Source organism: Sus scrofa, chromosome X (assembly GCF_054392235.1).
Source record: "Sus scrofa isolate SSC_HxYL_T2T_F1_AM1 chromosome X, Sscrofa_HxYL_maternal_Yorkshire_Landrace_v2.0, whole genome shotgun sequence".
Lineage (NCBI taxonomy): Eukaryota > Metazoa > Chordata > Mammalia > Artiodactyla > Suidae > Sus > Sus scrofa.
In genome coordinates, this window is record NC_139401.1 from 22,252,821 (window position 1) to 22,280,008 (window position 27,188).

General features: G+C 37.5%; 1 protein-coding gene and 1 long non-coding RNA gene across 3 annotated transcripts in view; one reads left to right on the plus strand and one right to left on the minus strand.

The window, feature by feature from the left end:
* LOC106506923 (uncharacterized) overlaps positions 1–13,329 on the plus strand; it is a 134,498-nt gene extending 121,169 nt beyond the window's left edge. For both annotated transcript variants that reach the window (XR_014835822.1, XR_014835823.1), the window contains 2 exons: positions 3,340–3,841; positions 12,449–13,329. This is a non-coding gene — a long non-coding RNA (uncharacterized LOC106506923). The remainder of the gene's footprint in view (positions 1–3,339; positions 3,842–12,448) is intronic.
* LOC110257826 (uncharacterized) overlaps positions 9,973–27,188 on the minus strand; it is an 830,584-nt gene continuing 813,368 nt past the window's right edge. Inside the window, exons 7-8 of the transcript XR_014835821.1 lie at positions 21,600–21,781; positions 9,973–12,408 (exon numbers count right to left, since the gene is read on the minus strand). The gene's annotated coding sequence lies outside the window, so the exon portion shown is untranslated. The remainder of the gene's footprint in view (positions 12,409–21,599; positions 21,782–27,188) is intronic.

Genomic DNA, 27,188 nt, shown 5'->3' on the forward strand with positions numbered 1-27,188 from the left:
GCTCAGTGGTTAAGGATCCGTTGTTGCTGTGAGCAGAGGTATAGGTCACAGACGTGGCTCAGATCCCATGTTGCTGTGGTGTAGGCTGGTGGCTACAGCTCTGATTAGACCCCCTAGCCTGGGAACCTCCATATGCTGTAGGTGCGGCCCTAGAAAGGACAAAAAAAGAAATAGTCACTTTTCATTAAAAAAATGATTTTCATATTAATTTGGGTCAGGTGCTTTCAAATGAGTATAGTTGATGGGATCCCATTGGACTGTTCAGTAATGACATTGGCCAGAATATTGAAGTACTGTTGAAGTATTGCTAACCAGTTGGGCAGCCTAAATAGAAATGAACCTCTTTGAACTATTCTTATGTCATAATAACTGCATTTTGTCACAAGGGTCAGAATCAAGGGTCAGATCAAAATGAAATGTTTCACATTCTCATACTGTATAAGAGAAGGAAAGGTGTGGATGCTCATGGTTTAAAAAATAGTTTACTAGGTATTTTCTGATCATACAATAAATTGATATACAATGTAGTAACTGTAAAAAATTAGTACAAAAAAACCAAAAATACCCATAATCCTACCACATGGGTAGGTAGGGAAACATGGTTAACATTTTGTTATAGGTCTACCTATCCTTTTCTCTAAGCTTATTTTTGCCTTAATTGAAATCATCTCCTAGATCTAATTTTGGTGTCTGAATTTTTGCCATTGTTATGCAGAATTAAGTTGCTGCCTGTCTCCAACGATTAGAGATTTAGTCATCTTTCTTTTCTTGGTACAGAGGAGACACCCTTACAAATGAAGATTTTCCCTGTAAATATGTTTCTTTTACACAAGGGTAACTTTTACTTGGTTTTCAGCTTTTCCTATGTTTGCTGTTTCTTCAAAATAGCCCAAAACAATCCTGCTGCCAAAGAAGCATATTTTAGGGTGATCAATTCTATTCTCCTTTAGCCTCATCTTTGAAATGTCCCTAAGAAGTTTCACAGTCCAGAACCTAAGTTGATATATTTGCTCCAGATCTCACTGAACCAATCTCTTAATCTTGAGAAAAAGTCAGTTCAGTTAAACAATGTCTCATTTCAGGAGGTGGTGATGTAGGTGGGCTTCTAAAGTTAGGCCTACATAGTATAAGCAATCAAGTATTTAATAAGGCATTTCTATGAAAACATAAGGAAAAAAAATTAGTGGTTGGAGGAAACTGAAAACCCAGACTGAGTCCTAAGGGCAGCCAGTAGAAAAGAGAAGATATGCAGATGCTGGGGTTGAAGCACCTTTTCCAGTTTGAATATTTCTGATAATGACAGTGGGCATTCAGGTAAGCTTTGAGAGTGGCCCACACAGCATCAGGCACAGATGTTTTTAAAGGAGCTGTTATGGTGATTTCTCTGAAGTTTACATCGAGTTGATCATACTCAGTTCATGGGGTTTGGGGGAAAGGGTAGCTTTTGTTTTTTGTGATGTGGAGCAAATCAAAAGGGTGGGAGAAAATGGGAAATGTTAATTTGTACAGTTGTAGTCAGATACTGGAGGAAACTAGAATAATTTAGGATCCAGTACAGATGTATATAACAAAATCTCAAGTCATAGAACCAGAATCTGATAACCACAAGTCTGTATTAGTTTCTACTGAAACAATTTCTCCTCCTTTCAGTCACCCCCATTTCTATCAGAGATAGATTAATTTGTTTGCAAAATATGTCTTGTCTCCATAAATTTGGCCTTATTATTTACATAATTAGAGCAAGAATAGTGATTGATCATATAGGCTCTGTTAAATCAGCTTTGCTGGACCTGTTCATGAGAAATCTCAGATTGGACTTTTATGTATTTTTTTACTCATTACTTTTTAGGGCCACACCTGTGGTATATGGAAGTTCCCAGGCTAGGGTCAAATTGGAGCTACAGCTGCCAGCCCATGCCACAGCCACAGTGACAACACCACATCCTTAACCCACTGAGTGATGCCAAGGAATGAACCTGAGTCATGAATACTAGTCAGGTTTGTTTCTGCTGAATCACAATGGGAACTCCTCAGATGGGACTTTTAAAAGCAGCTTGAGTCCAGGAAACCAAACCAAGGACTCATCATCAGATTTTGCCTGTGAGACCTATAGATTTGAATGAATTCCTCTTCTTGAGGTCCCTCAAATATCCTGAGGTTTCTGCATCTGCCAGGAGGTTTCCTTCCTTACTCACCTGGTTAGGCTGATAGGAACCCTGTTTGTTTTACAAGGGGCTATACTGGCTCCATAAAGTCAACCTTAGATCCTTAAAGCTGTTGGGTCATACCTGAGTCTATGAATATCATTCACATATATGATATGTCAGTCAAAACCTTGGTAATAAAACCATATTGAACTTATTCAAATAATATTGCCATGAAAATAAGAATATTGACTAATGGTTTCTGAGGTTTGGTGGGATCAAGGTAGGGAGGAAAATGTAATTGTTTCATCTTTGTTCACAAAGGTATACTTTATCAAGTTGCTGTACGTCCTACATGGCTTGAGAAAAGGTTTCCTTAATCTAGAAAAATAAACAGTATTTTAAAGTAAAAGGCATAAAATTTTATAATCTTCCTCATAAGTCTATTCAGTCCGATGTAATTGATTCCTGATTTGTCATTGTCATGAATCTCTCTGAAAATGAAACATGTTTATAAAATCATCAGAGTAAAGCAATAGCTGTTTGTAAATGACAAAAGACTTTAAAATGGCAATGGTTAAAGATATTATGAGAGACTGTTACTGACAAGGAAATTTGGTTAAATCTGTGACATAGAATTCTAGTTATTGTCTTAGAATCTAAGTTATAACATTATATCATGACATATCAGATTTCAGGAATCTCATACAAATTCTGGAACACTTAAAACATATACAGGTGCAACAGGAAGAAAGCTTAATATGAATCACTTCTTATTTGACAATGCTTCCTATCTAATTTAACACCTCAATTAAGCCTAATTAGTTTGGTATCTTTCTTTTATAAGGAGAGAACAGAAATCTTTTGAAATATTCCAAGTGCCCTTTGGAAAATCCCAAAGTTACTTCCAGCTCAAAAAGACTTAATTTAGTATATAATTTTTGAAAGTTCGGCAAACATATCAAATGTTCTGGATACCTGACTAAATAGGATCACAGATCATTATGAAAAATAATAATATATTTAAAATGACAAAATATTTTAAAGGCAAATATAGAGGGTTACATAGTTACGGGCAAAACTTTGCTCATTTAATACTAAGAAGATGGGGTTTTCTTAAGTAATCAAAGATCTGATTAAGACAACATGAAGCACAGGAAATTATTTTGACAAAACAAAATCTTTGTTTTTCTAGGCAGAGGAAATCCTTCACAATCTCTTTATCAAGAGCAGACTAAGCCGGTCTCCTGAAGATGGCGGAAGAGTAGGGGGACACGCTTGCCCTCTCCCACAAACACAACAACAACAACAAAAGCACATCTACAGGTGAATCAACTGGCACAGAACAGCAATAATCGCTGGCAAAAGAACCTAAACTCCAATAACCGCAAGAATCTCGTGACATAACTGGGTAAAACAAGAGAAAAGAGGAGAGTGAGACAAGGGGAATCGGGGCTAGACGGGCTCTCCTGAAAGGGAACTGTGGAGGAGAAAGGGATCCCACACCCTGGAAAGTCACCTATGATGGAAAGATCAACCAAATCAGAGAGATCTCCAGATGCAGAGAAGAGTGCAGCAGTAAGTCTGAGATCTGAAGAGTAGAGTGAGCACCAAACAGATCATCTGAAATACTGGCGCATTCACCAAAAACGGAGACTCTTGGGTGGTGGCTGGGCACCAAGACCTCGGCTCTGGAGGTTAGTCCCTGGAACGGGCTGGGGTGGGCGGTGCAGAAACTGCTTGGGGAACTAGAAACCGGTCAGTTGGGTTTGCAGGGAAGAGACTGCCCTGGGGGGTCTAGGAAGAGATCTGTCGGATTGGCTGGGCAGAGACTGCCTGGGAGTCTAGCAAGTGGAGCCTTGAGGGAGCAATATACTAAGGGCTGGGGAGTGGAAAGCCACATCAGAGGGTACTTGGGAGAAGAGCTGGATCTGCAGGAGAGACAAGGCACCAGTGTTGGGGAGGGTAGAGGAGAAGGGGTGGGCCACTATAGAATACTCCCCACACCACAATGAGCTCACTTGCCCACGAGCTATCAGAAAGCTGTGCTTCCCAGTGCATCTCCCCTCCCCCTACACCATGCTTGCATGCCAGACCTGGGGCTGGCCTCACCATTTGCAGGGAGCTGACCACCGCAGGGGCTTTCCCTGCCCTGGCCTGCCTGCCTCCTGGAGGGGCTACACCCCTGCAGAGCAGCACCCACCACCGCCAGCCCCTGGAAAAGGACTGTAGCCCAGAAAAGCTAGAACAAGCTCGGCCTGGCTGTGCAACATCTGCCTCCATCCCAAGGCGGTCCTCCCAATCCTTGGGTTATCAGTGGCCCAGCTAGCTGCTCCCACACTCAGGGGGTGCTGCACTCCTGTGGAATAGCTACTCAGCACTGCCAGCCCCCTGCAAGAGTCCCCACAGCCCAGAAAAAGTAGAACAAGCTTGGACTGGTCGTGCAACATCTGCCTTAATTCCAAGGCAGTCCTCCAAATTCAGCTGCCCTGGGGAAGAGCCCCTTGGGTTCTCAGCAGCCCAGCTAGCTTCTCCCACCCTCAGGGGCGGGTACTGCATTCCTGTGGAACAGCTGCCCAGCACTGCCTGCCAGCCACCTGGAAGAGCCCCACAGCCCAAAAACACCAGAGCAAGCTCTGTCCGGCTGTGTGAAATCTGCTTCCATCTCGGTGTGGACCTCCCAGTCCTGTCTGCCTCCTTTGCTTCAGAGAGACCCTTTCAGCCCCGCCCACCCTCATAAAAAGCCATGCTGCCTCCAAAGAAGACTGACCAACAATGCCAGCCCTCAGGAAACATTCCATAGCAGTGCCAAAGCAAGCCCTGCCTGGCCACGGGGAGTACAGCTCCACCAAGAAAAACAACAAGCAAGATGAAGAAGCTGAGAAACCACCCCCAGTTAAAACAACAGAAGAACTCACCTAAAGCAATCAACAATGAAACAGACCTCTGCAGTCTGACAGACCTGGAGTTCAAAAGGGAAATAGTGAAAATACTGAAGGAAGGAAGAGAAGATATGAACAGTAATGCAGACGCCCTCAGAAAGGAACTAGAAAACATAGGGAGGAACCAAGAAAAATTAGAAAATTCATTTGCAGAGATACAAGCTAAGGGCACTAACCAGAATGAATAATGCAAAAGAATGAATTAGTGATATGGAAGAAAGAATAATGGAAATCACCCCATCAGGTCAGCAGACAGAAAACCAAATCAAAAAACATGAAAGCAATATAAGAGACCTATGGGATAATATAAAGCAGGCCAATCTACGCATAATAGGAATTCCAGAAGGAGTCGAAAAAGATAAGGGAATGGAAAATATATTTGAAGAAATTATCACTCGAAACTTCCCAAATCTAAAGGATACTGAGTTCAAGATACAGGAAGCACAGAGGGCCCCAAAGAAGTTGAACAACCCCAATAGACCCACACCAAAACACATTATAATAAAAATGGCAAAGGTTAATGATAAAGAGAGGATCCTAAAGGCAGCAAGAGAAAAGCAGAATGTTACCTACAAGGGAACCCCCATAAGCTTATCAGCTGATTTCTCTACAGAAGCTCTACAGGCCAGGAGGGAATGGCAAGAGATATTTAAAGTGCTAAGAGGAAAAAATATGCAACCTAGAATACTCTATCCAGCAAGAATATCATTTAAAATAGAAGGGGAAATAAAAGTTTTTTCCAAGAAACAAAAGCTAAAAGAATACAGCAATACAAAACCCAGGGTAAAAAAAAATATTGAAAGGGCTTCTCTAAACCAAAAAGAAAGGATATTGAGGAACCCACAATCAGCAGTCACTCAAATAAGCCAGCATACAGATTTAATCATGAACATGTTTAAAACAAAATAACATTAAAAAGAAAAAAGAGTCATCAAAATCATTAAATGTGGGAAAGGGAAGTAAGGAAATAGACTCTGTTAAAAATTTTTTTTAATTTCTCTTCTTAATGTTAGTATAGTAATGAAGTGTTTGAACCTATAGGACCATCAGGGTAAAACACACGATTATAGGAAGGGGTTACCATACTTTAAAAACAGGGTACCCACAAACCAAAACCAAACATTGCATTCACAAAAAATGAAAAAAAAAACCACTCAAGCAGAAAATAATCAGAGACCATCCAACCAAAAAAAGAAAGGAAGAATGGAGAACCATAGAATCAACTGGAACACGAGGTTTAAAATGGCAATAAATAATCACCTATCAATTATCACCTTAAATGTCAATGGACTGAATGCTCCAATCAAAAGACACAGAGTGGCTGAGTGGATAAAAAAGCAAAAACCTTCAATCTGCTGCCTACAAGAAACTCACCTTAGGAAAAAGGATACATATAGAATGAAAGTGAAAGGGTGGGGAAAAATATTTCATGTCAATAGACATGACAGGAAAGCAGGAGTTGCAATACTCATATCAGACAAAATAGACTTTAAAACAAAAGCCATAAAGAAAGACAAAGAAGGACACTATTTAATGATTAAGGGATCCATCCAAGGAGAGGATGTTACTATCGTCAACATATATGCCCCAAATACAGGAGCACCCAGATACATACAACAAATATTAACAGACATAAAGGGAGATATTGATGAGAATACAATCATAGTAGGAGACCTTAATACCCCCCTCACATCAATGGACAGATCCTCTAGACAGAAAACAAATAAAGCAACAGAGATCCTAAAGGAAACAGTAGAAAAGTTAGACTTAATTGACATCTTCAGGATACTACATCCAAAAAAATCAGAATACACCTTCTTCTCAAGTGCACATGGAACATTCTCAAGAATCGACCACATATTGGGACATAAAGCTAACCTCAACAAATTTAAAAGTACAGAAATTATTTCAAGTATCTTCTCTGACCACAATGGTATGAAACTAGAAATCAACACAGGAAAAGAACTGAGAAAAAACTAACTACATGGAGACTAAACAACATGCTACTAAAAAATCAGTGGGTCAATGAGGAAATCAGGAAGGAAATTAAAAAATACCTTGAGACAAATGATAATGAAGACACAACCTCTCAAAATCTATGGGAGGCCACAAAAGCAGTGCTCAGAGGGAAATTCATAGTGATACAGGCCTTCCTCAAAAAAGAAGAAAGATCTCAAATTGACAACTTAATCTTCCACCTTAGCGAATTAGAAAAAGAAGAACAAAAAAACCTAAAGTCAGCAGAAGGAAGGAAATTATAAAGATCAAAGAGGAAATCAATAAAATAGAGATTCAAAAAACAATAGAGGGAGTTCCCGTCGTGGCGCAGTGGTTAACGAATCCGACTAGGAACCATGAGGTTGCGGGTTCGGTCCCTGCCCTTGCTCAGTGGGTTAATGATCCGGCGTTGCCGTGAGCTGTGGTGTAGGTTGCAGACATGGCTTGGATCCCGCGTTGCTGTGGCTCTGGCGTAGGCTGGCGGCTACAGGTCCGATTAGACCCCTAGCCTGGGAACCTCCATATGCCGCGGAGGCGGCCCGAGAAATAGCAAAAAAAACCAAAACAACAACAACAACAACAACAAAAAAGAATCTGACTAGTATCCATGAAGACACAGGTTCAATCCCTGGCCTTGCTCAGTGGGCTAAGGATCTGGTGTTGCTGCAAGCTGCAGTGTAGGTTACAGATGTGGCTCAGATCCCGCGATGCTGTGGCTGTGGGGTAGGCCAGCAGCTGTAGCTCCAATTCGACCCCTGGCCTGGGAACTTCCACATGCCACACCTGCGGCCCTAAAAAAAAAGCAAAAAAAAAAAAAAAAAAAAAAAAGAAAATTAATAAAACCAAGAGCTGGTTCTTTGAAAATGTAAACAAAATTGACAAACCCCTGGCTAGACTAAGAAGAGGAGAGAAAGAACCCAAATAACCAAAATTAGAAATGAAAAAGAAGTCACAATGGATACTACAGAAATACGAAAAACCATAAGAGAATACTATGAACAACTATACGCCAACAAATTTGACAATCTGGAAGAAGTGGACAATTTTCTAGAATCTTAACAGCCTGCCAAAACTGAATCAAGAAGAAACAGACCAACTGAAAAGACCAATCACTAGAAATGAAATTGAGTATGTCATAAAAACACTCCCTACAAATAAAAGTCCAGGACCAGATGGCTTCACAGGCAAATTCTACCAAACATATAAAGAGGATCTGGTGCCCATCCTCCATAAACTTTTTCAAAAGGTTGAAGAAGAAGAACACTCCCAAAGACATTCTATGATGCCACCATCACCCTAATTCCAAAACCAGACAAAGATACCACCAAAAAAGAAAACTATCAGCCAATATCTTTGATGATATAGATGCAAAAATTCTCAACAAAATCTTAGCCAACCGAATCCACCAACATATCAAAAAGATCATACACCATGACCAGGTAGGGTTCATCCCAGGTTCACGAGGATGGTTCAACATACACAAATCAATGAACGTCATACACCACCTTAACAAAAGAAAAGTCAAAAACCATATGACCATCTCAATAGATACAGAAAAAGCATTTGACAAAGTCCAACATCCATTCATGATCAAAATTCTCACCAAAGCAGGTATATAGGGAACATTCCTGAACATAATCAAAGCCATTTAGGACAAACCCACAGCAAATAGAATACTCAATGGAGAGAAGCTGAAAGCCTTCCCACTAAAATCTGGAACAAGACAAGGATGTCCACTCTCACCACTGTTATTCAACATAGTACTGGAAGTCCTAGCCACAGCAATCAGACAAACAAAAGAAATAAAAGGGATCCGAATAGGAAGAGAGGAGGTAAAATTGTCACTGTATGCAGATGACATGATACTATACATAGAAAACCCTAGGAACTCAACCCAAAAACTACTTGAACTGATCAGCAAATTCAGCAAAGTAGCAGGATATAAGATGAACATTCATAAATCAGTTGCATTTCTGTATACTAATTAAACTAAATTAAATAATAAATAATAAAACAAGGGAAAAATTATAAAAAAGAGCAGACTAAAAGTGTAAGAAAACTTTTTCCTTTTCATAAATGAAAAAAAAATTTAGTTGTACACAAGTATAGTATTGATATTAAAACTTATTTTTTTTTTGTCTTTTGTCCTTTTAGGGCTGGACCTGAGGCATACGGAGGTTCCCAGGCTAGGGGTCTTATCGGGGCTGTTGCTGCTGGCCTACACTGTAGCAACACCAGATCCAAGCTGCGTCTGAGACCTATACCACAGCTCACGGCAACGCCAGATCCTTCACCCACTGAGCAAGGCCAGGGACCGTACCCGCAACCTTATGGTTCCTAGTTGGATTTGTATTCACTGCGCCATGATGGGAACTCCAACTTTTAAAACCCTTATAGTAACAATTCATTGTGATCCAGCTTGATGACACAAGGTAAAATTATTTCCTTTCAAGTGCCCACATGCATTTGGTTTGTTCTTTATTCTCCTCCTCTTTCCCATTCTGAAACAACTAGCTTGAGGATAAAAATTACTTTCATTTGCCTTAACAAATGCATCTCCATACCTTATACCTTTTCTTAGCCCAAATCAATACTACTTTCCTCGCATACAACATTGTTTCCCTTATTATTTCTAGTAATTTTAATTATGTATTAATTAGAATTCTTAGAAACCTTAATTTCCAGTGAAAAGCAAGAAGAACGCAATTGTGAACTGGTATACCAGCATTCTTTAGATTGGCAAATTTACGAATACATTTCATAATCTTTAGCAACATACTCTTTTTTAATAGTGCAATTTTTCAAGATGGCACAAGAACAGACCAATATCTTTAGTTCCTCTATTAAGAAGCCAAAATAGGTAAACCTATGTTCAGTGATGTTTAGTATTTTATTTTTTTTGGAAATGATGTAGATATTCAATGAGTTTCCACCATTTAACTTAAATCAGCAAAACTCTAAATGTGGAAGTTACCAAAAAGATTTGAGAAACTTTGAAAGTAGCTATACCATATTTATTGCTGAGAATCAAAAATCTCTTATCTCACTTAGATGTATCTAAATCACTTTGTTCCTAAAATGTTTACTCAAAAATTTCATAAGACATTAAATAGCTAGCCATCATCTTAAGTTATTTTTCTTCTGCTGACAGATTTTGTAGCAGAGATAACTTATGACTAGCAAAGTCAGGCGAAAAACTGTATGTCTGCATTATATTTAATGCTGGTAACTCTGAAGACATACCTATAATTAAAACAACAAACTTGAGCCTTGTTTATCAAAAAGCTTATCTCAGATTGCATTAACTTGAAAAAACATTTGGGTTAGTTTCTATATTCTGAGAGTTTAGGAATATTTAATTCAGATAAGCACTTTTTTTCTACTTTAACCAATTAACTAGATCTCTTATAAATTAATTTTTGCAATAGCATCAGAAGGCAGAAAAACATCACACATCTACAACATAAATAAAAACAAATACAGATGCAGAGACTTTACACTTACCATTCTAAAATTTTAGCCATGAGTCATGTACAATAATACGAAACTCACTTATTGTAAAAGAACAGTAGGTCTAAACTGTGTTTCTGGCAGCTGGAATAAGTTTACCCACTGAGATGGCTAAAAAGTTTTACTAATAGATGTGGATAAGACAGTTAAGATTTTTCATTTGCCAAATTTCAAAATACCTCCTCTGCATTTCAATGAATAGCTCTTAGGTCCTAGAGAGGATGGCCTGGAAAATTTATATCTCAAAAGCACAAAGTTGCCAAGTTGTCTCCTAGGAGTTTGGGGTTATATTTGCCCATTATTAGAGGTCTAGGGTAATTGCTATGTAAATATTTCCTTCTTAAGAGCAGGTTTCTTAAGTGGAGCTTCAGGGGTTTAATACATGTCTTTCTAAAATCTGTATAAAGCACTCAGCGAAGGACTTCAAATACTCATCTTTTTTTTTTTTTCTGAATAAACAATTCAACCTAGGACCAATTCAGCTTAGGGGAAAAGTCTCTACTATTTTCTTCTTCTGGACATTGGCCTCCATCTGAGCCATTCCTGATCATTTGTAGGATGGCCTGGGAAAAATTCAGGTTATCTGTTTCCTCTGTTGAGGGAGGGGGAATCTCCAGGGAGCCACCTGGCTTGTCTAGTAACTGTTTAATTATGGGTGGGAAGAACACTCCTTAAGCAGCCAATCAAGGTTCCTGTGAGTAGGGTTGTGAATGTCCACTGATTTTTCTCTTATCTAAATTTGGTAGTACGTTCTGAAAATGAAGGCAAAGAGGCTTTGTAATTTCATCTTGTTAAGGGAATTCCTAATAATGCTAAGTGTTACACTCCCTTGTGTCCTCTTCAATTTGCTCTTTCTGTAGGTACCAATAAGACAAGTGCTTAGGATGAGAACTCTTTAAAAATATTTCAAATAGACATTTTTCCAATTCAAAGGATCTATCATCTGGCCATTGTTGAGCAGGATATTCATCTCAATGGCACCTCAAACCAATAAGCCATTTTTTTTTGGCTGAATTGATGCAAGATGTATCTCAGAAGACAGTGCAAAAGATGCAACTCTCACAACATGCAGAAAGTTCATTCTCAGAGTTAGCCTAAGAAAGCAAAGACCTTTGTTGTCGTGTAAATATTGTCTGGTTTCCCATGAGAATGTGAGATACCTCCACTAATGTATGATAGTAGGCAGATGCCAATGGAATAGGACTTTTCCAGCACTGATGAGATAATGAAGGTTGAGACAACAAAAGGCTGGGACCCCTAATGAGAAATTCTCCTGAGAGCTGGCACAACCAAACAAAGAGAATGCTGCTTCTCCAACCCACAGCCTATTTGTCTGCCAGATGCATGCTGTCACAAGCATCTTTCATCTGGTAGAGACCAGTGAGACTATTTTCACCAGTCACAAAGCCAAGCTTTTAAGACACAGAACAAGACAAAGGAAAAGCTCATCAGACATCTGGTTCCTCATTTGACAAATGACACAAAAAACAGATACAACAGAAAACAATGGCCATCTCAGAGGAAGAGGATCAGAGGAAAACAAGAGTACTCATATCAAGTCTTTGCCAGAGTCACTATACCCAAGGAACAAATGCACACAAATATTTTATCCTGCTAATCTAAACTTGGAAAAGAAAGGACAAGGTGAAATTTTTTACCTTCCTCTATTCACCAGGCACTACAGGGAGATCTGGGAGGGGTGACTTTGGTAAGAAATCTTGCCCTTCTTCAGCTTCTGCCAGCTTTCCAGGATCCCATATGCAAGCTCCAGAGCAAGTGGGCTATCTGAGTTAGTCCCATTATAGGTCGCCAAACTGTGGGGGAGGAAAAATAATTATCCCTCTACCCTTCCAGGTTTTTGGCTGAGACGCTCATGTAATGAAAAAGACAGATTAACAGGAGAAACCAAATGGAGATGGTACATGGGAGACACCCAGGAAAACTGAGTAACTTTTCTGCATTTTCACATAAAATCATAAAAGAATTTCCCTCATTCTTTGTATATTTTATTTTAAATGGCTGCATAATCTTCTGTCTTTCAGGTGTACCACGATTTAAGATATTATTTTTATTATTAGATAAAATATGGTATTTTTGTTTACTCTTTTAAAAGTGAAGCTGTAAGTGAGTGAAGCAGTACACAGTGAAGCAGTACACAGTGAGATGATAGGTTGAGGGCATACCAATATTAAAAAATTAAATTTCTATGGCTATAATCATACTGTCATCCCATTCAATGATGTTATCTCACTGAATTGGTACATAAGACTAATAGCAAAAGCTACAACCAATCATTTGAATGAAACTGGAATACTGGATCAAACATTTGTTGAATTTTCATCTGTCTACTGGATAACTTTACAGCTTTATTTGTCTCCTATCTTTGAAGGTAACTGGCTCAGAGATGGAGAACTGCCAATACTGGTACATTAGTAGTTTGGGATTAACATATACACACTACTATGTATAATACAGATAATCAACAAAAACCTGCAGAGCATAGTGAACTCTACTCAATATTTATGATAACCTATATGGGAAAAGAATCTGCAAAAGAGTATATATATGTATATGTATAACTGAATTTCTTTGCTGTACACCTGAAACTACCACAACATTGTAAATCAACTATACTCCAAAATAAAAAATTAAGAATTTATTGTAGAAAAAATATTTGTATATGCCTTTCCAAAAAACTGGGGAAAAACAGGAAATAAAAAATAACATAGGGAAAATAGTCTGTCAATGAGATTTATTTATTGTAATTATGTCTATGCTCTAATATATGCTTATATTTAAGAATAGGCATTTTTTTTGTTTTACTAGTTAACTAGAAAAATCATTCTGCTATAAAGTACTTAGAAATGTTGGGGAAGGAGGATACTTTTAAATGGATAGTTGAGCTTTTAAAAAATTGGAAGAAGTTTTTAAGGGGAAAAATCGAAAAGAAAACTAAAAATAAGAATCTAAGTAACTGAAATGAGCCTGAAGATGCCCTGGATGTAGATGGAATGAATACTGGTCTTTGTAACTTAGCAAATACTGTTTTTTTTTATGCATTCCCGGGGACAGGAGACAAGGCTATAGGCTTGTATGACAGGACAATTGGAACTGAAATATATATACATACTTAGATACATAATGTTGGACTCTCAAAAGACTATTTCCTTAGTTAAAGAAAGGGGGAAAGGGAGACAAAACTAGTTTGCTGTTCTGGATTCTGATGTATATATAATCTCCCATAATATTTTATAAATTTTATAGTTATTTCCAAATCCCCCTCCATAGTGATCATTCTGTTTTGCATTCCTACCACCAATGTTAAATGTTAAATGTTAAATTTTGTTACTACATCGATTAAGAAACCACTACATTATAAAATCCCACATTTGCAGCAAGAGATAGGGCATAGAGGTAGGTATGCAAAAGACCCAAAATCGTGATTATAGTCAAGATTCTGGATGCCTAAATAAATATTTCATCAGCATCCCTTAAAATGATGGCTTAAAAAGGCTTATTAATTTCATGGAATGGAAGACTTGATATTGTTTATATGGCAATACTCCCCAAATTGGCCTATAGATTCAATACTTATCAAAATTCCAACTGCCATTTTTTTACCAGAAATTGACAAGTTGATCCTGAAATTCATAAGGAAATGTAAGAGATATAGATGAGCTAAAAACAATGTTAAAGAGAAGAACAGTGTTGGGGGACTTAGAATTCCCAATTTCACATCTTACTATAAATCAATAAAGACAATTGTGCTAACATAAAAATAGACATAGATCAATAAACCCAGAAATAAACCTGTACATCTATGGTCAATTGATTTTTACTTTTTGGGCCATGCCTGTGGCATGTGGAAGTTCCCAGTCCTGGGAATCAAACCTGAGCCACACAGTGACAACAGCAAATCCTTATCCACTAGGCCACTGAGGAACTCCTACGGTCAATTGATTTTTGACAATGGAACCAAGGCCATTCTGTGGGGGAAATAATAGACTTGTCATTAAGAATATGTAATTCATGTGGAATATCAAAATCTATAATGTAATAACTGGATATCCACAGGCAAAGAATGAATTTGGATCCTCACTTCACATTACATACAAATGGACTGGGAATTTGAGGTTAGTAGATGCACACTATTGCATTTAGAGTGGATAAGCAATGAGATCCTGCTATATAGCCCAGGAAACTATATCTAGTCACTTGTGATGGAACATGATAGAAGATAATGTGAGAAAAAGAATGTATAAATGTATGTGTGACTGGGTCACTTTTCTCTACAGTGTAAATTGACAGAACAATGTAAATCAACTATAGTAGAAAAAATAAAAACCTAAAAAAAGTAAAAATAAGACTCTTGAAAAATAAAAAAATTAACTCAAATAGATCAAAGACTTAAATATAAGAGCTAAAAGTATGAAAATTTTAAAAGAAAACAATCTTTGTAACCTTAGACCAGGCACCCATTTTTTAAATGTGACATCAAAACCCAAGGAATCAAAGGAAAAATATACAAATTGGACTTCATTAAAATTAAAAGCTTGGAGTTCCCACTGTGGCTTAGTGGTTAATGAATCTGACTAGGAAACATGAGGTTGTGGGTTCAATCCCTGGCCTCGCTCAGTGGGTTAAGGATCTGGCATTGCCATGAGCTGTGGTGTATGTTGCAGACATGGCTTGGATCCTGCATTGCTGTGGCTCTGGTATAGGCCAGCAGCTACAGCTCTGATTTGACCCCTGGCCTGGGAACCTCCATATGCCACGGGTGTGGCCCTAAAAAGACAAAAAAAAAAAAAAAAAAAGAAAAAAGAAAAAAAAAGCTTTTTTGTTTCAAAAGAGCATCAAAGTGAAGATACTGATAGCATCAAAAACAATAAAGTATTTGGGAATAAGCTTAACCAAGGAGCTGAAAGATCTGTACACTGAAAACTATAAGATATTGATAAAAGAAATTGAAGGTGCAAATAAATGGAAAGATAGCCTGTATTCATTGATCAGAAAATTAATATTGTTGACACTTCCATGCTACCCAAAGCCATCTTCAGATTCAATGCAATCCCTATCAAAATTCCAATGGCATATTTTACAGAAATAGAAAAAAAAATCCTTAAACTTTATGTGGAACCACAAAGACCCTGAATTGTCAAAGCAGTCCCTAGAAAGAACAACACAACAAGAAGCATCACATTTCCTGATTTCAAACTATACTACAAATCTATAGTAATCAAAACAGTATGGTACTGACATAAAATGGACACAAAGACAAGTGAAACAGAATTGAGAGCTCAAAAATAAACCCATGCATATATGGTCAACTAATATTTGACAAGGGAGCCAAGAATACTTGATGGAGAAAAGATAGCATCTTCAATAAATGGTATTGGGAATATTGGATATCTACATGCAAAAGAATGAAACTGGACCCCCATCTTGTACTATGCACAAAACTTAACTTGAAGTGGATTAAAGACTTAAATGTAAGGCTGAAACCATACAACTCCTAGAAGAAAACACAAGAGAAAAGCTCCTTCACATGGGTCTTAGCAGCCGTTCTTTGGCTATGATACCTAGAGCTTAGACAACAAAATGGAAAATAAGTAGGTCTACATCAAACTAAAAAGCTTCTGAATATCAAAAGAAACCATCAATAGTATAAAAAGGCAACCTCCAAAGTGGGAAAAAATTTGCAAACCAGCTTTCTAACAAGGAGTTAATATCCAAAATATATAAGAACTCATACAATTCAATGACAAAAATACAAATAATCCAATTAAAAATGGGCAAAGAACATGGATAGACATTTTTCCAAAGAAAATACTACCATATGATCCAGCAATCCCACTCCTGGGAATATATCTGGACAAAATTATAATTCAAAATGATACACACACCCTTATATTCATAGCAGCACTATTCACAATAGCCAAGACTCAGAAACAACCTACATGTCCATCAACAGATGAATGAATTAAGGAGTTGTGGTATGTATATACAATGGAATATTATTCAGCCATAAAAATGAAATAAGGTCATTTTCAGCAACATGGATGCAACTAGAGATTATCATAAGTGAAGTCAGAAAGAGAAAGACAAATACCATGTATCACTTGTATGTAGAATCTAAAATATGGCACAAATGAGCCTATCTACAAAACAGAAACAGACCCACACACATAGAAAGCAGACTTGTGGTTGCTGAGGGGGAGGGAGAGAGAGTAGGATAGACTGGGAATTTGGGGTTAGTAGATGCAAACTATTTTATATATATATATATATATATGCCGAGTCACTTTGCTATAGAGCAGAAATTGGCACAACCCAGTAAATCGACTATAATAAAAAATCACACTGAGCTATTGCCTCACATCTTTTATAATGATTATTATCAAAAAGACAAGAGATAATATATACTGATGAGGATGTGAAGAGAATTCTTGTGCACTACTGGTGGGATTGTAAATTGGTATGGCTACTATGGAAGACAATACATAGATTTCTCAAAAAATTAAAAATATAAGTACCCTATCATCCATCAGTTTTACTTCTAGATGTATATCAAAAGGAAATGAAATCACTATGTTGAAGAGATATGACCCCTATGTTCACTGTAGTATTATTTACCAGCCAAAATGTGAAAACAACCTAAAAGTCCATCAATAGATGGATGGGTAAAGGTGATCAAAGAGTCCAAACTTCCTATTATAAAATGAGTTCTGGGGATCTAATATACAGAATTATAATTATAGTTGACAATACTATATTGTATACTTGAAAGTTGCTAAAATAGTATATCTTAATTTTTACCACACATTCAAAATGGTAACTATGTGAGGTGACAGATAGGTTAACTTTACTGGGTTAATCATTTCACAATACATACATATATCAAATCATCACTCTCTGCACCATAAACTTACACAATGTTCTGTGTCAAATATATCTCAATAAAGTTGGAAAAATAAAGTTGAAAGACAACCCACAGAGTGAAATATTTGCAAATTATTTATCTAAGGGTCTAGTATCCACAATACATAAAGAACTCATAACAATTTAAAAAACCCAATTAAAAATGACAAAGGAGAACTTTTTTTTTTTCGTCTTTTCTAGGGCCGCACCCACCGCATACGGAGGTTCCCAGGTTAGGGGTGTAATTGGAGCTGTAGCCAACAGCCTACACCACAGCCACAGCAACGCGGGATCTTAGCCGTGTCTGTGACCTACACTACAGCTCAGGGCAATGTCCGGATCCTTAACCCACTGAGTGAGGCCAGGGATCAAACCCACAACCTCATGGTTCCTAGTTGGATTCCTTAACTGCTGAGCCACGACGTGATTGGAGAATAGATCTGTGGATTCCCCAGGGGAAGGGGGAGGGGGAGGGTGTGGGATGGATTGGGAGCTTGGAGTTAACGGATGCAAACTATTGCTTTTGGAATAGATTAACGATGAGATCCTGCTGTATAGCACTGAGAACTATGTCTAGATACTTACAACGGAACATGACAATGGGAGAAAAAAGTATGTGTACATGTATGTATAACTGGGTCCCCATGCTGTACAATGGAAAAAAAAATTGTGTTGCGGAAATAACAAAAATTTTTTTTAAATGACAAAGTACTTGAATAGACATTTTTCCAAAGGAGATACACAAATGGGAAGTTATCACATTAAATGATGCTCAACATCATTAATCATTAGGAAAATGAAAATCGAAACTACAGGGGGATAGGATTTCATACCTATGAGGATAGCAATAATAATAATAATAATGGTGATGATGATAGAAAAGAACCTGAAAAAGAATATATATGTATGTGTATGTATAACTGAATCACTTTGCTGTATATCTGAAACTAACACAACATTGTAAATTAACTGTACTTCAATAAAATAATAATAAAACTAAATAATAACAGAAAATACATGTGTTGGTGAGGATGTGTAGAAATTGCAACTCTCATGCATTGCTGGTGGGACCAGGAACAGAGGAACCAGCCATACATAGCTTTATATCTGACCTACAAAACTGTGAAATAATGATCTTGTGTTGTTTAAACCACTAAATTTATGGTAATTTAAAATGGTGGCAATTGAAAGTAAACACATTAATACTACAAGACTACTGAGGCGAGGTTATAAAAAGCAGAAAAGCAGGACAATTTCAACCTGGCATGCTCTTTCTCTGGACTTACCTTTGGAGCACTGAGCAACCATGTAAGAAGCATGGCTAACCTGAATTCACCATGCTGGAGAGACCCCACAGAGATAGAGATGTGCCAGCTGTTCCATTCCTAGGGTGTCTGAGTCTTCCAGTTTAGGTGACAGGCATGTCAGAGGATACTTATTTAATTTTTTAAAAGTATAGTTGATTTACAATGTGTCATTTTCTGCTGTAGAGCTAAGGATTTAGCACTAGCTACCACTTGACTAAGAGACTCCTAATAAGAACCACCTAGTTTAGCCCAATTAACCCCCAGAACTATGAGATGATGATGATAAAAAGCTTTATGAAGCTAAATTTCTAGCAATCATTACAAGGTCATAAAAAAAAAAATCCAAGCATGTCTTCAGCTTTCTGTCCTTCCACAAAGAGAGGAGATTAAAAACTTTCTCTGTATAAGGGAAGGAGGAGCTGACTCATAGAGAACTATACAGAAAATCAGAGAGTAAGGTACTGATATAGGCTTTCAATCCTTGTTTCTCTGGTAGGGCTGAGGGAAAAACATTTCTCTCTTGGTACTTGTGGCTCACTTTTAATCTAAAAAAGCAGTTTGCAAACTTTTACTTACAGGCCAAGGCAGTAAGTATTTCAGGTTTCTTATCTAAAAAGCAAAATCAAGGCTATGGTGTAGCAGCTTACATAACCATTTAAGATATTACCATTTATTTTTATTGGCTAAAAATATGTACTATGCTTAATATTTTGTTCAAAACAATGATGCTTCTTTGCTTCCAAGTATCCTGCTATAGGTAGGCTGCTATTCAATGGAGTCTGTGTTTCTAAGTTCTGAAATGTGAGTGCATTTGACTCTGTAAACGAGGATTGTGTGCTCTGTGATTTTAGCCATCCAGTGGGTGGCCTGCTTGTCTTTGGAGTTGCCTACTCTGACCTGAATGTTGCCAGATACCTTGACTCAATCTGAGCAGAAAAATGGTAAATTGAATTTGAAACAGAAATGGTGGATTTTTCAAGTGTTTTCTCAATACTTTTGCACATGATGTCATTTCTAGTTTAGCAGAAAGAAAATTGGGTTTCAAGTCATGAGATTTGAATATGAGGCACTTTCTAGCTGCAGTGCAATGAGCATGTCAGTTAACATCTCTGAGCCTCAGTTTCTGTAACCTGAGGAGATTAATATTTGTCTGCTTGCTTACTATGAGGTTCAAATGAGATAAAAAAATATGAAGCTGAATTACAGCTTCAAAGTATGACACTTGCTAATTGTCACTAATATACCTATTACAAAGCATTTGGTCTTACTTTCTCTCCATTTCTCCCTCCCTTCTTCTCTCTTATGTTTTTCAATCTTCACTCTTCTTTGTTCAGCACAGCTCTGTTCTACTATTTGCTTAACTGATACATTAATTTTGGTGACTGCTCATTCAATATGCTCTCCTACTTTAATGTCTCCCAGTAGTGATTTTCTGGAAATAAGATGCAAAAAATGATGACCTCCAGTGGTGGAGATTGTGGATATGGGGCACATGATTGTGGAAGGTACACTGTATTAAAAGGATCTTTTGGAGCTTATGTTAGCCTTTTATCCATAAAGTCATTATTTCTCAAATGATTAAGAATGCCTGATCTCTGAGAGGCACTATGCTTGGTTCTGTAGATGAAGTAGTGGATGAGACAGACATGGTTCCTCCCACATCGATCTTATACACTAATGGAGAGTATATTAGTTCCCTATTGCTGATGTAACAAATTACCACAAACTCACTGGCTTAAAACAACACAAGCTTATCTTTCAGTTATACAAGTTAGAAGTCTAAAATACATTCTATAGGGCTCTATTCCTTCTGGAAGGCTCCAGGGAAGCATCTATTTCCTTGCCCTTTGTAGCTTCTAGAGGTTGCCTTCATGCTATGGGTCATGTCCCCTCTCCTCTATCTTCTAAGCCAAGAATGTAGCATCTTCAAATCTCTATCATTCCCTCTCCTTCTATCACAACATCACCTTCTGTCTGATTCTGACCTTGCTGCCTCCCTTATACAGGAACCCCTGTGATTACACTGGGACCACCTAGATAATCTGTCCAACTCAAGATCATTAGATTAATCCCATCTGAAAAGTCTCCTTTTTTCATACAAAGTAACATTTACAAGTTCTGAGAATTAGGATGCACACATACCTGGGGGTCATTATTCAGTCTACCACAGAGGGAGGGAGAAAGTAAAGAAGTGGATAAATACATAAGATAATTTTAGAATGTGATTTGTTCATGAAGGCAATAAAGGGGGTATTATGATAGAGCTGCATTGTTCAATGTGGAGGCCACATGTGACTACTGGATTCTTTAAATGGGACTAGTGTAACTACTTTAAATTCATATAGGTACAAATGACTAGGGTCTACCATATTGTGCAGCACAGCTTGAGGCTTTTGAGAGACCAGAGAAGAAATGTTCTTTTTTTCACCTAGCTAAATTGTGTGAACATCTATGAAAGCAGTCCATCCCCACTGACCTGAATAGATATAATGAGGCTAGTCAGGTGAGCAACTAGATATTTTTTCTTGAGTGAGCAAAAGAGAAGCATTCCCTACTCCTATTGCAATCTTCCAGTTTCAACCAGAGAAAATCCCTTCCATTTTGAGGGTAAGGTAGGGCACTGCTCATGATACTTCATTTTATTCCTTATATATCCCCATATTTGCCCTGGCTTTATGGTAAAATAAGTCTATTTCCTCACCTCATACTCAGGGGACAGGTGACTTGCTTTAGCCAAGAACGTGTTAACAGCTGTGACATAAATAAGTTTATAAACTTACTTGCATGGGTAAGTTTGGCCTCTTGCATTCCTCTGATTGCCAGGAGAACAGCCTATCCTGTGTAGCAACTGGTCCAAGGAGAATGTGGAGATGTGGAAAAATAAGTGAATCCAATCTAGAGGTTGACACCTTGAGCCTGGAGTCCATCCTTGCCCAGCTGAAGTAGTAGCCAATGTGCAGGTCTGTTTTAAGACATAGAATTTTGAGTCAATTTGTTACTCACCATTATTGCAGCATAGCTGACTCATAGAAAGGGAAATATAGGATGGATTTCTCATTTCTTGTAGTCCTTTGTACACTAGCCTTGCAGTTCCTCCAGACTACCTCTAGATTTTATATTTAATGTGGGGGAGACCAACAGGGATTATTTGCTTTCAAGGTAGTTTCTGTTAGTAGTTTTAAGAATAGGGAGACCTTCGAAGTCTAAGGATTTGTCGAACAGAAATTGCACAGCTCAGTGAGCAAGGCAGCTGAGTGGAACCCTTCACTTTAACAGGGTCTATTTCTGGCTTCAGTGATGCAAATTTCTCCTTCCTGAACTCACCATCTTTTAAGCTTTGTTACTAGGAAACCAAGGACAATATCACTTTCTAGCCTTCCTTCCAAACTAAGTGTGATAAAAAACAAAGATGGCCAAGACTTTTAAAAGCCCACAGTACTTTAAGTATGTGGCTTTTCTTTCTGTACCTAGAGTGGCTAAAAGTGAACCTGGAAATGCCTTGCAACTGGGCATTCTTTTCTTAGTGACTGAGGGCAAGCTTAGCCATTTCTCCTGTTGTTTTTCTGTATGGCCAAAGGTGAGTGAATTTTTTTCTTTCTGTGATTTTTGTTGCTTCCCGAGCATTAATAATGCTGAAATAGTATTGTAGTCTGCCCCCAGGTGCATCGATTTTCCTGCTTGAATTGATGTAGTCCCACAAAGAGAACACCTCACTGTTATTATCTTTTTGGATGCTCTATTGGTTGGCTTGGCCATTCCACTCAGCTTAATCAAAAGTAGGCTATGTCTATGGAAGAAAAGACAGCTTTTTAAAAATGGGAAACTTCTTGAGCTTGATGCACGAGAACAGAATTAGAGGAACAGGATTTCAAAAATTTAAAGTAGTAATTGATGAAATTATCAATGGAACAGAAAACTACAGACTGAAAGATTTTTTTTATAATTTCCCCCCACATTTATTGAGGCATAATTGACAGATAAAGTTGTAATATATTTAAAGTGTACAATGTGCAGACTGCAAGATTTTGAACTCTAGTTACATTTGCAAAGAAAAAAAATCACCTCTTGTAGGTTTGAATCTGGCAACAGAAGCCAAAAATCATGATTACTGCCTATATTTTCTCTATTTTGGATGAGGATATTTATTCTTTGAGAATGCTATTAAACTGGGGCAGATAATAAGCAGTATTTGCACAGGGAAGTTTGGCTCATTCCTCTGTGCTCTTATTGTAGTTGTCAACTCAGCTGTATTGTGCCTATTTGTGGTGTATGCCCAGAAACCTCTCCCCAGGCCAGAGGTCAGCCAGGCTATCATAGTCCTTTGGGTCCAGGACTAATGGAGCAATTCTTTCCCCTGAAGCTTCAGCAGGGCTGAAAGCAAGGAGGATGCATAGCTGAGGTGAACAGGAAGTTGACTCTATAAGCCAGAGTGGTTGAATCAAAGCAAATGGCTATAGTCACAAGGGGCAGAAGCAGATAGTAGCAGGGATTTGGTGCCAGGGAGAAGAGAAATTCACTTCAAGAAAGCAGGGAATTATCACATCTTGGCATAGGCACTGTTGTCAGAGCTGGCACCTATGTGCCTGTAGAAGTGTATTAAGAAGAAGCCAGCTACATAGGATAGAGATGGGACTTAGCCTCCAAGTCTGCCTCTCCTACAAGGCTGTGAGCTCCCTTAGAAAGCTATTATTTAATTACTCCTTATTCCAGTAGTGCTTATCATATATGAACTAAATAAATTTTGGCAGTATGAAAAAATATCCAGATTAAGCAGATACACAATATTTTTGTTAGTGTAATTCTTCAAGTAAGTCAAGTTGAGACTACTGGGTTAGGTGAGTAAACTTTCATTTATATAATTAGTTGCAATTTTTGTAATGGAAGAGCAGATAAGACAAAAAGGTGAAATGCACAGTTTTTGAAGGTAAAAATGCTGGTTATAACCTGGGGGTTTCTGGTAGCAAAATAAGTCCATATTTTCAAAAAGGCAAAGAGATTCTCTGGTGTTAGTAAAAACTGTGGTTCCTACTACTGTGAAAAGAAGATGGGACTTAAAATGCACCTTTAGGTTCTTTTTAGAGAAAAGCACTTTGAATGGAGAAAATGCCATATAAGTGCCAAGTCTTATCATTATTATCACTGCAATGAACACCTCCAAGACAACCCCCCCCAAAAAAAAACCCAACCATGTTCATAAAATTAGTCTGCTTTGGAGATGTGCTGGTGGGGAAGTTCATTTGAGATACTCCACTCAAGCTGCTTGCATTTAATGCTATCTCCCTGAAATTCCAAATTACTGCTGTCACCCCTGTGTGCCATAAAAAATTCAGGTAAATAAAAAGCACTGAGGGAAGAAAATTTTAAATATTTATACAGTGGTCTAATGATAATAATCCCAGAGATTATTTACTTTCATGGTAAATCATTGTGTGAAAATAACAATATACATTCCCATTACTGACTGTTGTCACCAATCAACGTGGGACACTGGCTCTTTTTATCTTCCCCTACAACTGTCGAAAGCCTGAAATATATCTTCCACACATGAATGTCCAGTCTATTTGGCCTCCAGCTTTTCAGGAGCTGCTCAAGTTCTCATACCCACGTTTATCTATACACTCCTAATATTTTTACACATACACACATCTAGAGCAGGGATTGGAAAACTACTGCCTGTGGTTCAAATGTAGTCCCAAATGCCCACTGACTGTTTTTGTATGCCTCATGAGCTAAGATTTGTTTTTTCATTTGTAAATGGTTGAAAAAAGTATAAAGAAGACTAACATTTCATGACATAAATTAGATGAAATTCAAATGTTGATGTCCATAAATAAAATTTTATCATAACACAGTCATACTTGGGAGTTATGTGTCATCTATGGCTGCTTTCGCAACTATAACAGAGGGAGTGAGTTGTGACAAAGACTGCATGACACACAAAGCCAAAAATATTTGCTGTCTGGCTCCTTACAGAAGAATGTTGCCAACTTCCGATCTAGAGAATATCTGTTCCTCCTTTTTTTAAAAGTTACTTTATTGTTGGAGTTCCCTGGTGACCTAGTGGTTAAGGATCTGACATTGTCACTGCTGTCGCACAGGTTCCATCTCAGGCTTGGGAACTTCCACAGGCCATAGGGATGACTAAAAAAAAAATTACTTTTGTTGAAGCATAATGTAATACTTCAACTAAGGGTAAAGGGTACAAATTCTATGAACTTTTACATAGGTATTCACCTGTGTGACCACCACTCAGATGAAAATAAAAAAAGATTTCCAGCATCCTAGAAAGGTTCTCTCTCAGTCAACAGTACCTCCTGATGTGATCCATTTTTTTCCCTAAATGCCATTACAGGAATTAATTCAGCGTATTTTTGAAATTTATATAGATAGGGTAATACGTATGTTTTTTTGTCTGGTTAATGTTACTCCACATTGTGTCTGTGAAATTCACTCATGTTGCATGTGGCAGTAGTTTGTTCTGTTGTATGAATATACTATAATTTATTTATATAGTCTATTCTTGTTAGATATTGGGTGGTTTTTAATTTTTTGACTACTGTGAATATAGCTGCTATGAACATTTCTGTACATGCATTGTGGTGAGAGTATACATTCAATTCTCTTGAGTACAGGCCTAGAATGAAACTTCTGGGTGCTGATGGTTTTTTTAAAAGTAGAGCTCCAGTTTGATATAAGCAAGATACATTCAGTAGAATGTTTTAAAAGTATGAAGCAAAAGTACTTTTACTTTTAGAGACGCAAATTGAAGTATTTAGGGGGTATATTCTGCCAAGTCATTTATTTGTTTTTGGTTGGTTGTTTGTTTTTGGCTGCATCTACAGCATGTAAAAGTTCCTGGGCCAGGTTTGAATTTACGCCACAGCAGTGACTCAAGCAGCTGCAGTGACAATGCTGGATCCTTAACCCACTGCATCAAAAGAGAACTCCCAGAAGTTGTTTAAAAGACTACAGCAAAAGAGAAGATAAAGGGGAGTACATTTTTAAAATGACAGAATATTTATGCTGACTGAAACTATGTGATAAATCCATTAGGGTTCATTGTAGTCTCTATTCCTTAGTGCATCTGGAAACTTTTCCAATAAAAATTAGAAAAAAGAAGAAACAGGTTGAAGTAAATAATGAAGCAAGCCAACTATTACCAACTGTAATGTTAGGCACTGAGGAAAGTTTCAACTTCTATAACTGTGATTAGAAGTTACATTTTCCAGTATGGGAAGAAAATAAAAAAAACTTGTCTCATTTATTAATAATTCCAGATATCTAGCATAAGATGTGGGGTAAATATACAACTAAATGTATGAAATTCCATATCCGCAAAATGCTAGGTATACAGTCTTAGGCATTGTCTTTACCTTTGTCTGTAAAGTGGAAATTCTTAAACCCAGAATCACTAGGAAGATTATTAGATAAACAAGCATGAAACTTTTGTTAAGCATCTAGTACTTAGGAAGCACTCAATAAATGTTGTGTAAGCCTATGTCTATTGTGCACAGACTTAGAGGGAGTTCAACTTTTGGCAATGTAAACATGTCTCTGACTGAGAACAATATGAAAATCTGAAAAAAAAACTATTTAAAAACTTATTTGAAGGCACAGGAGAGCTATCAAGGTACAAGGATTAGGTTAGGGGCACTAAGATCCTATAGAGAGGAAAAGCCATACAAATGAGCCTGGAATTTGGCATTGCTTGTTACCTCAAGGTGTTTGACAATTCTAAAAGCAGGTGCTGACAGGCTAATAAGTGGAATAGAGCTTTCAATATACTCAGAAGCATCCTGGGGTGAGAATTCAAGTTAAAAGACCACCAACAGGGAGGAATCCTAACATATATTCCAGGATTACTGTTGGAACTCTAAAGGCATCTAAATATATAAAGCAAATATTAACAGAACTAAGGGGATAAATAGACAGCAACAAAATAATAGTAGGGGATTTTATTATCTCACTCATATCAATAGATAGGTCATTCAAACAGAAAGTCAATAAGGAAGTATCAGCTTTAAATGACATGTTATACCAGATGGTCTTAACAGATATATATACACAGAATATTCCATCCAAAGTGACAGAATATACATTCTTAAATGCATATGGAACATTCTTAAGAATAGATGATATGTTAGGTCACAAAATGAATCATAATAAATTTAAGAAGGCTGAAATCATATCCTGCATCCTTTCCAAACACAATGGTATGAAACTAGAAATCAGGTACAAGAAGAAAATTGGAAAATTCACAAATATTTGGAGATTAAAAAACATGATACTGAGCAATGAAAGGGTAAACAAAGAAATCAAGGGACATCCAAAAAGGCCTAAGACAAATGAAAATGGAAATACAACATAAC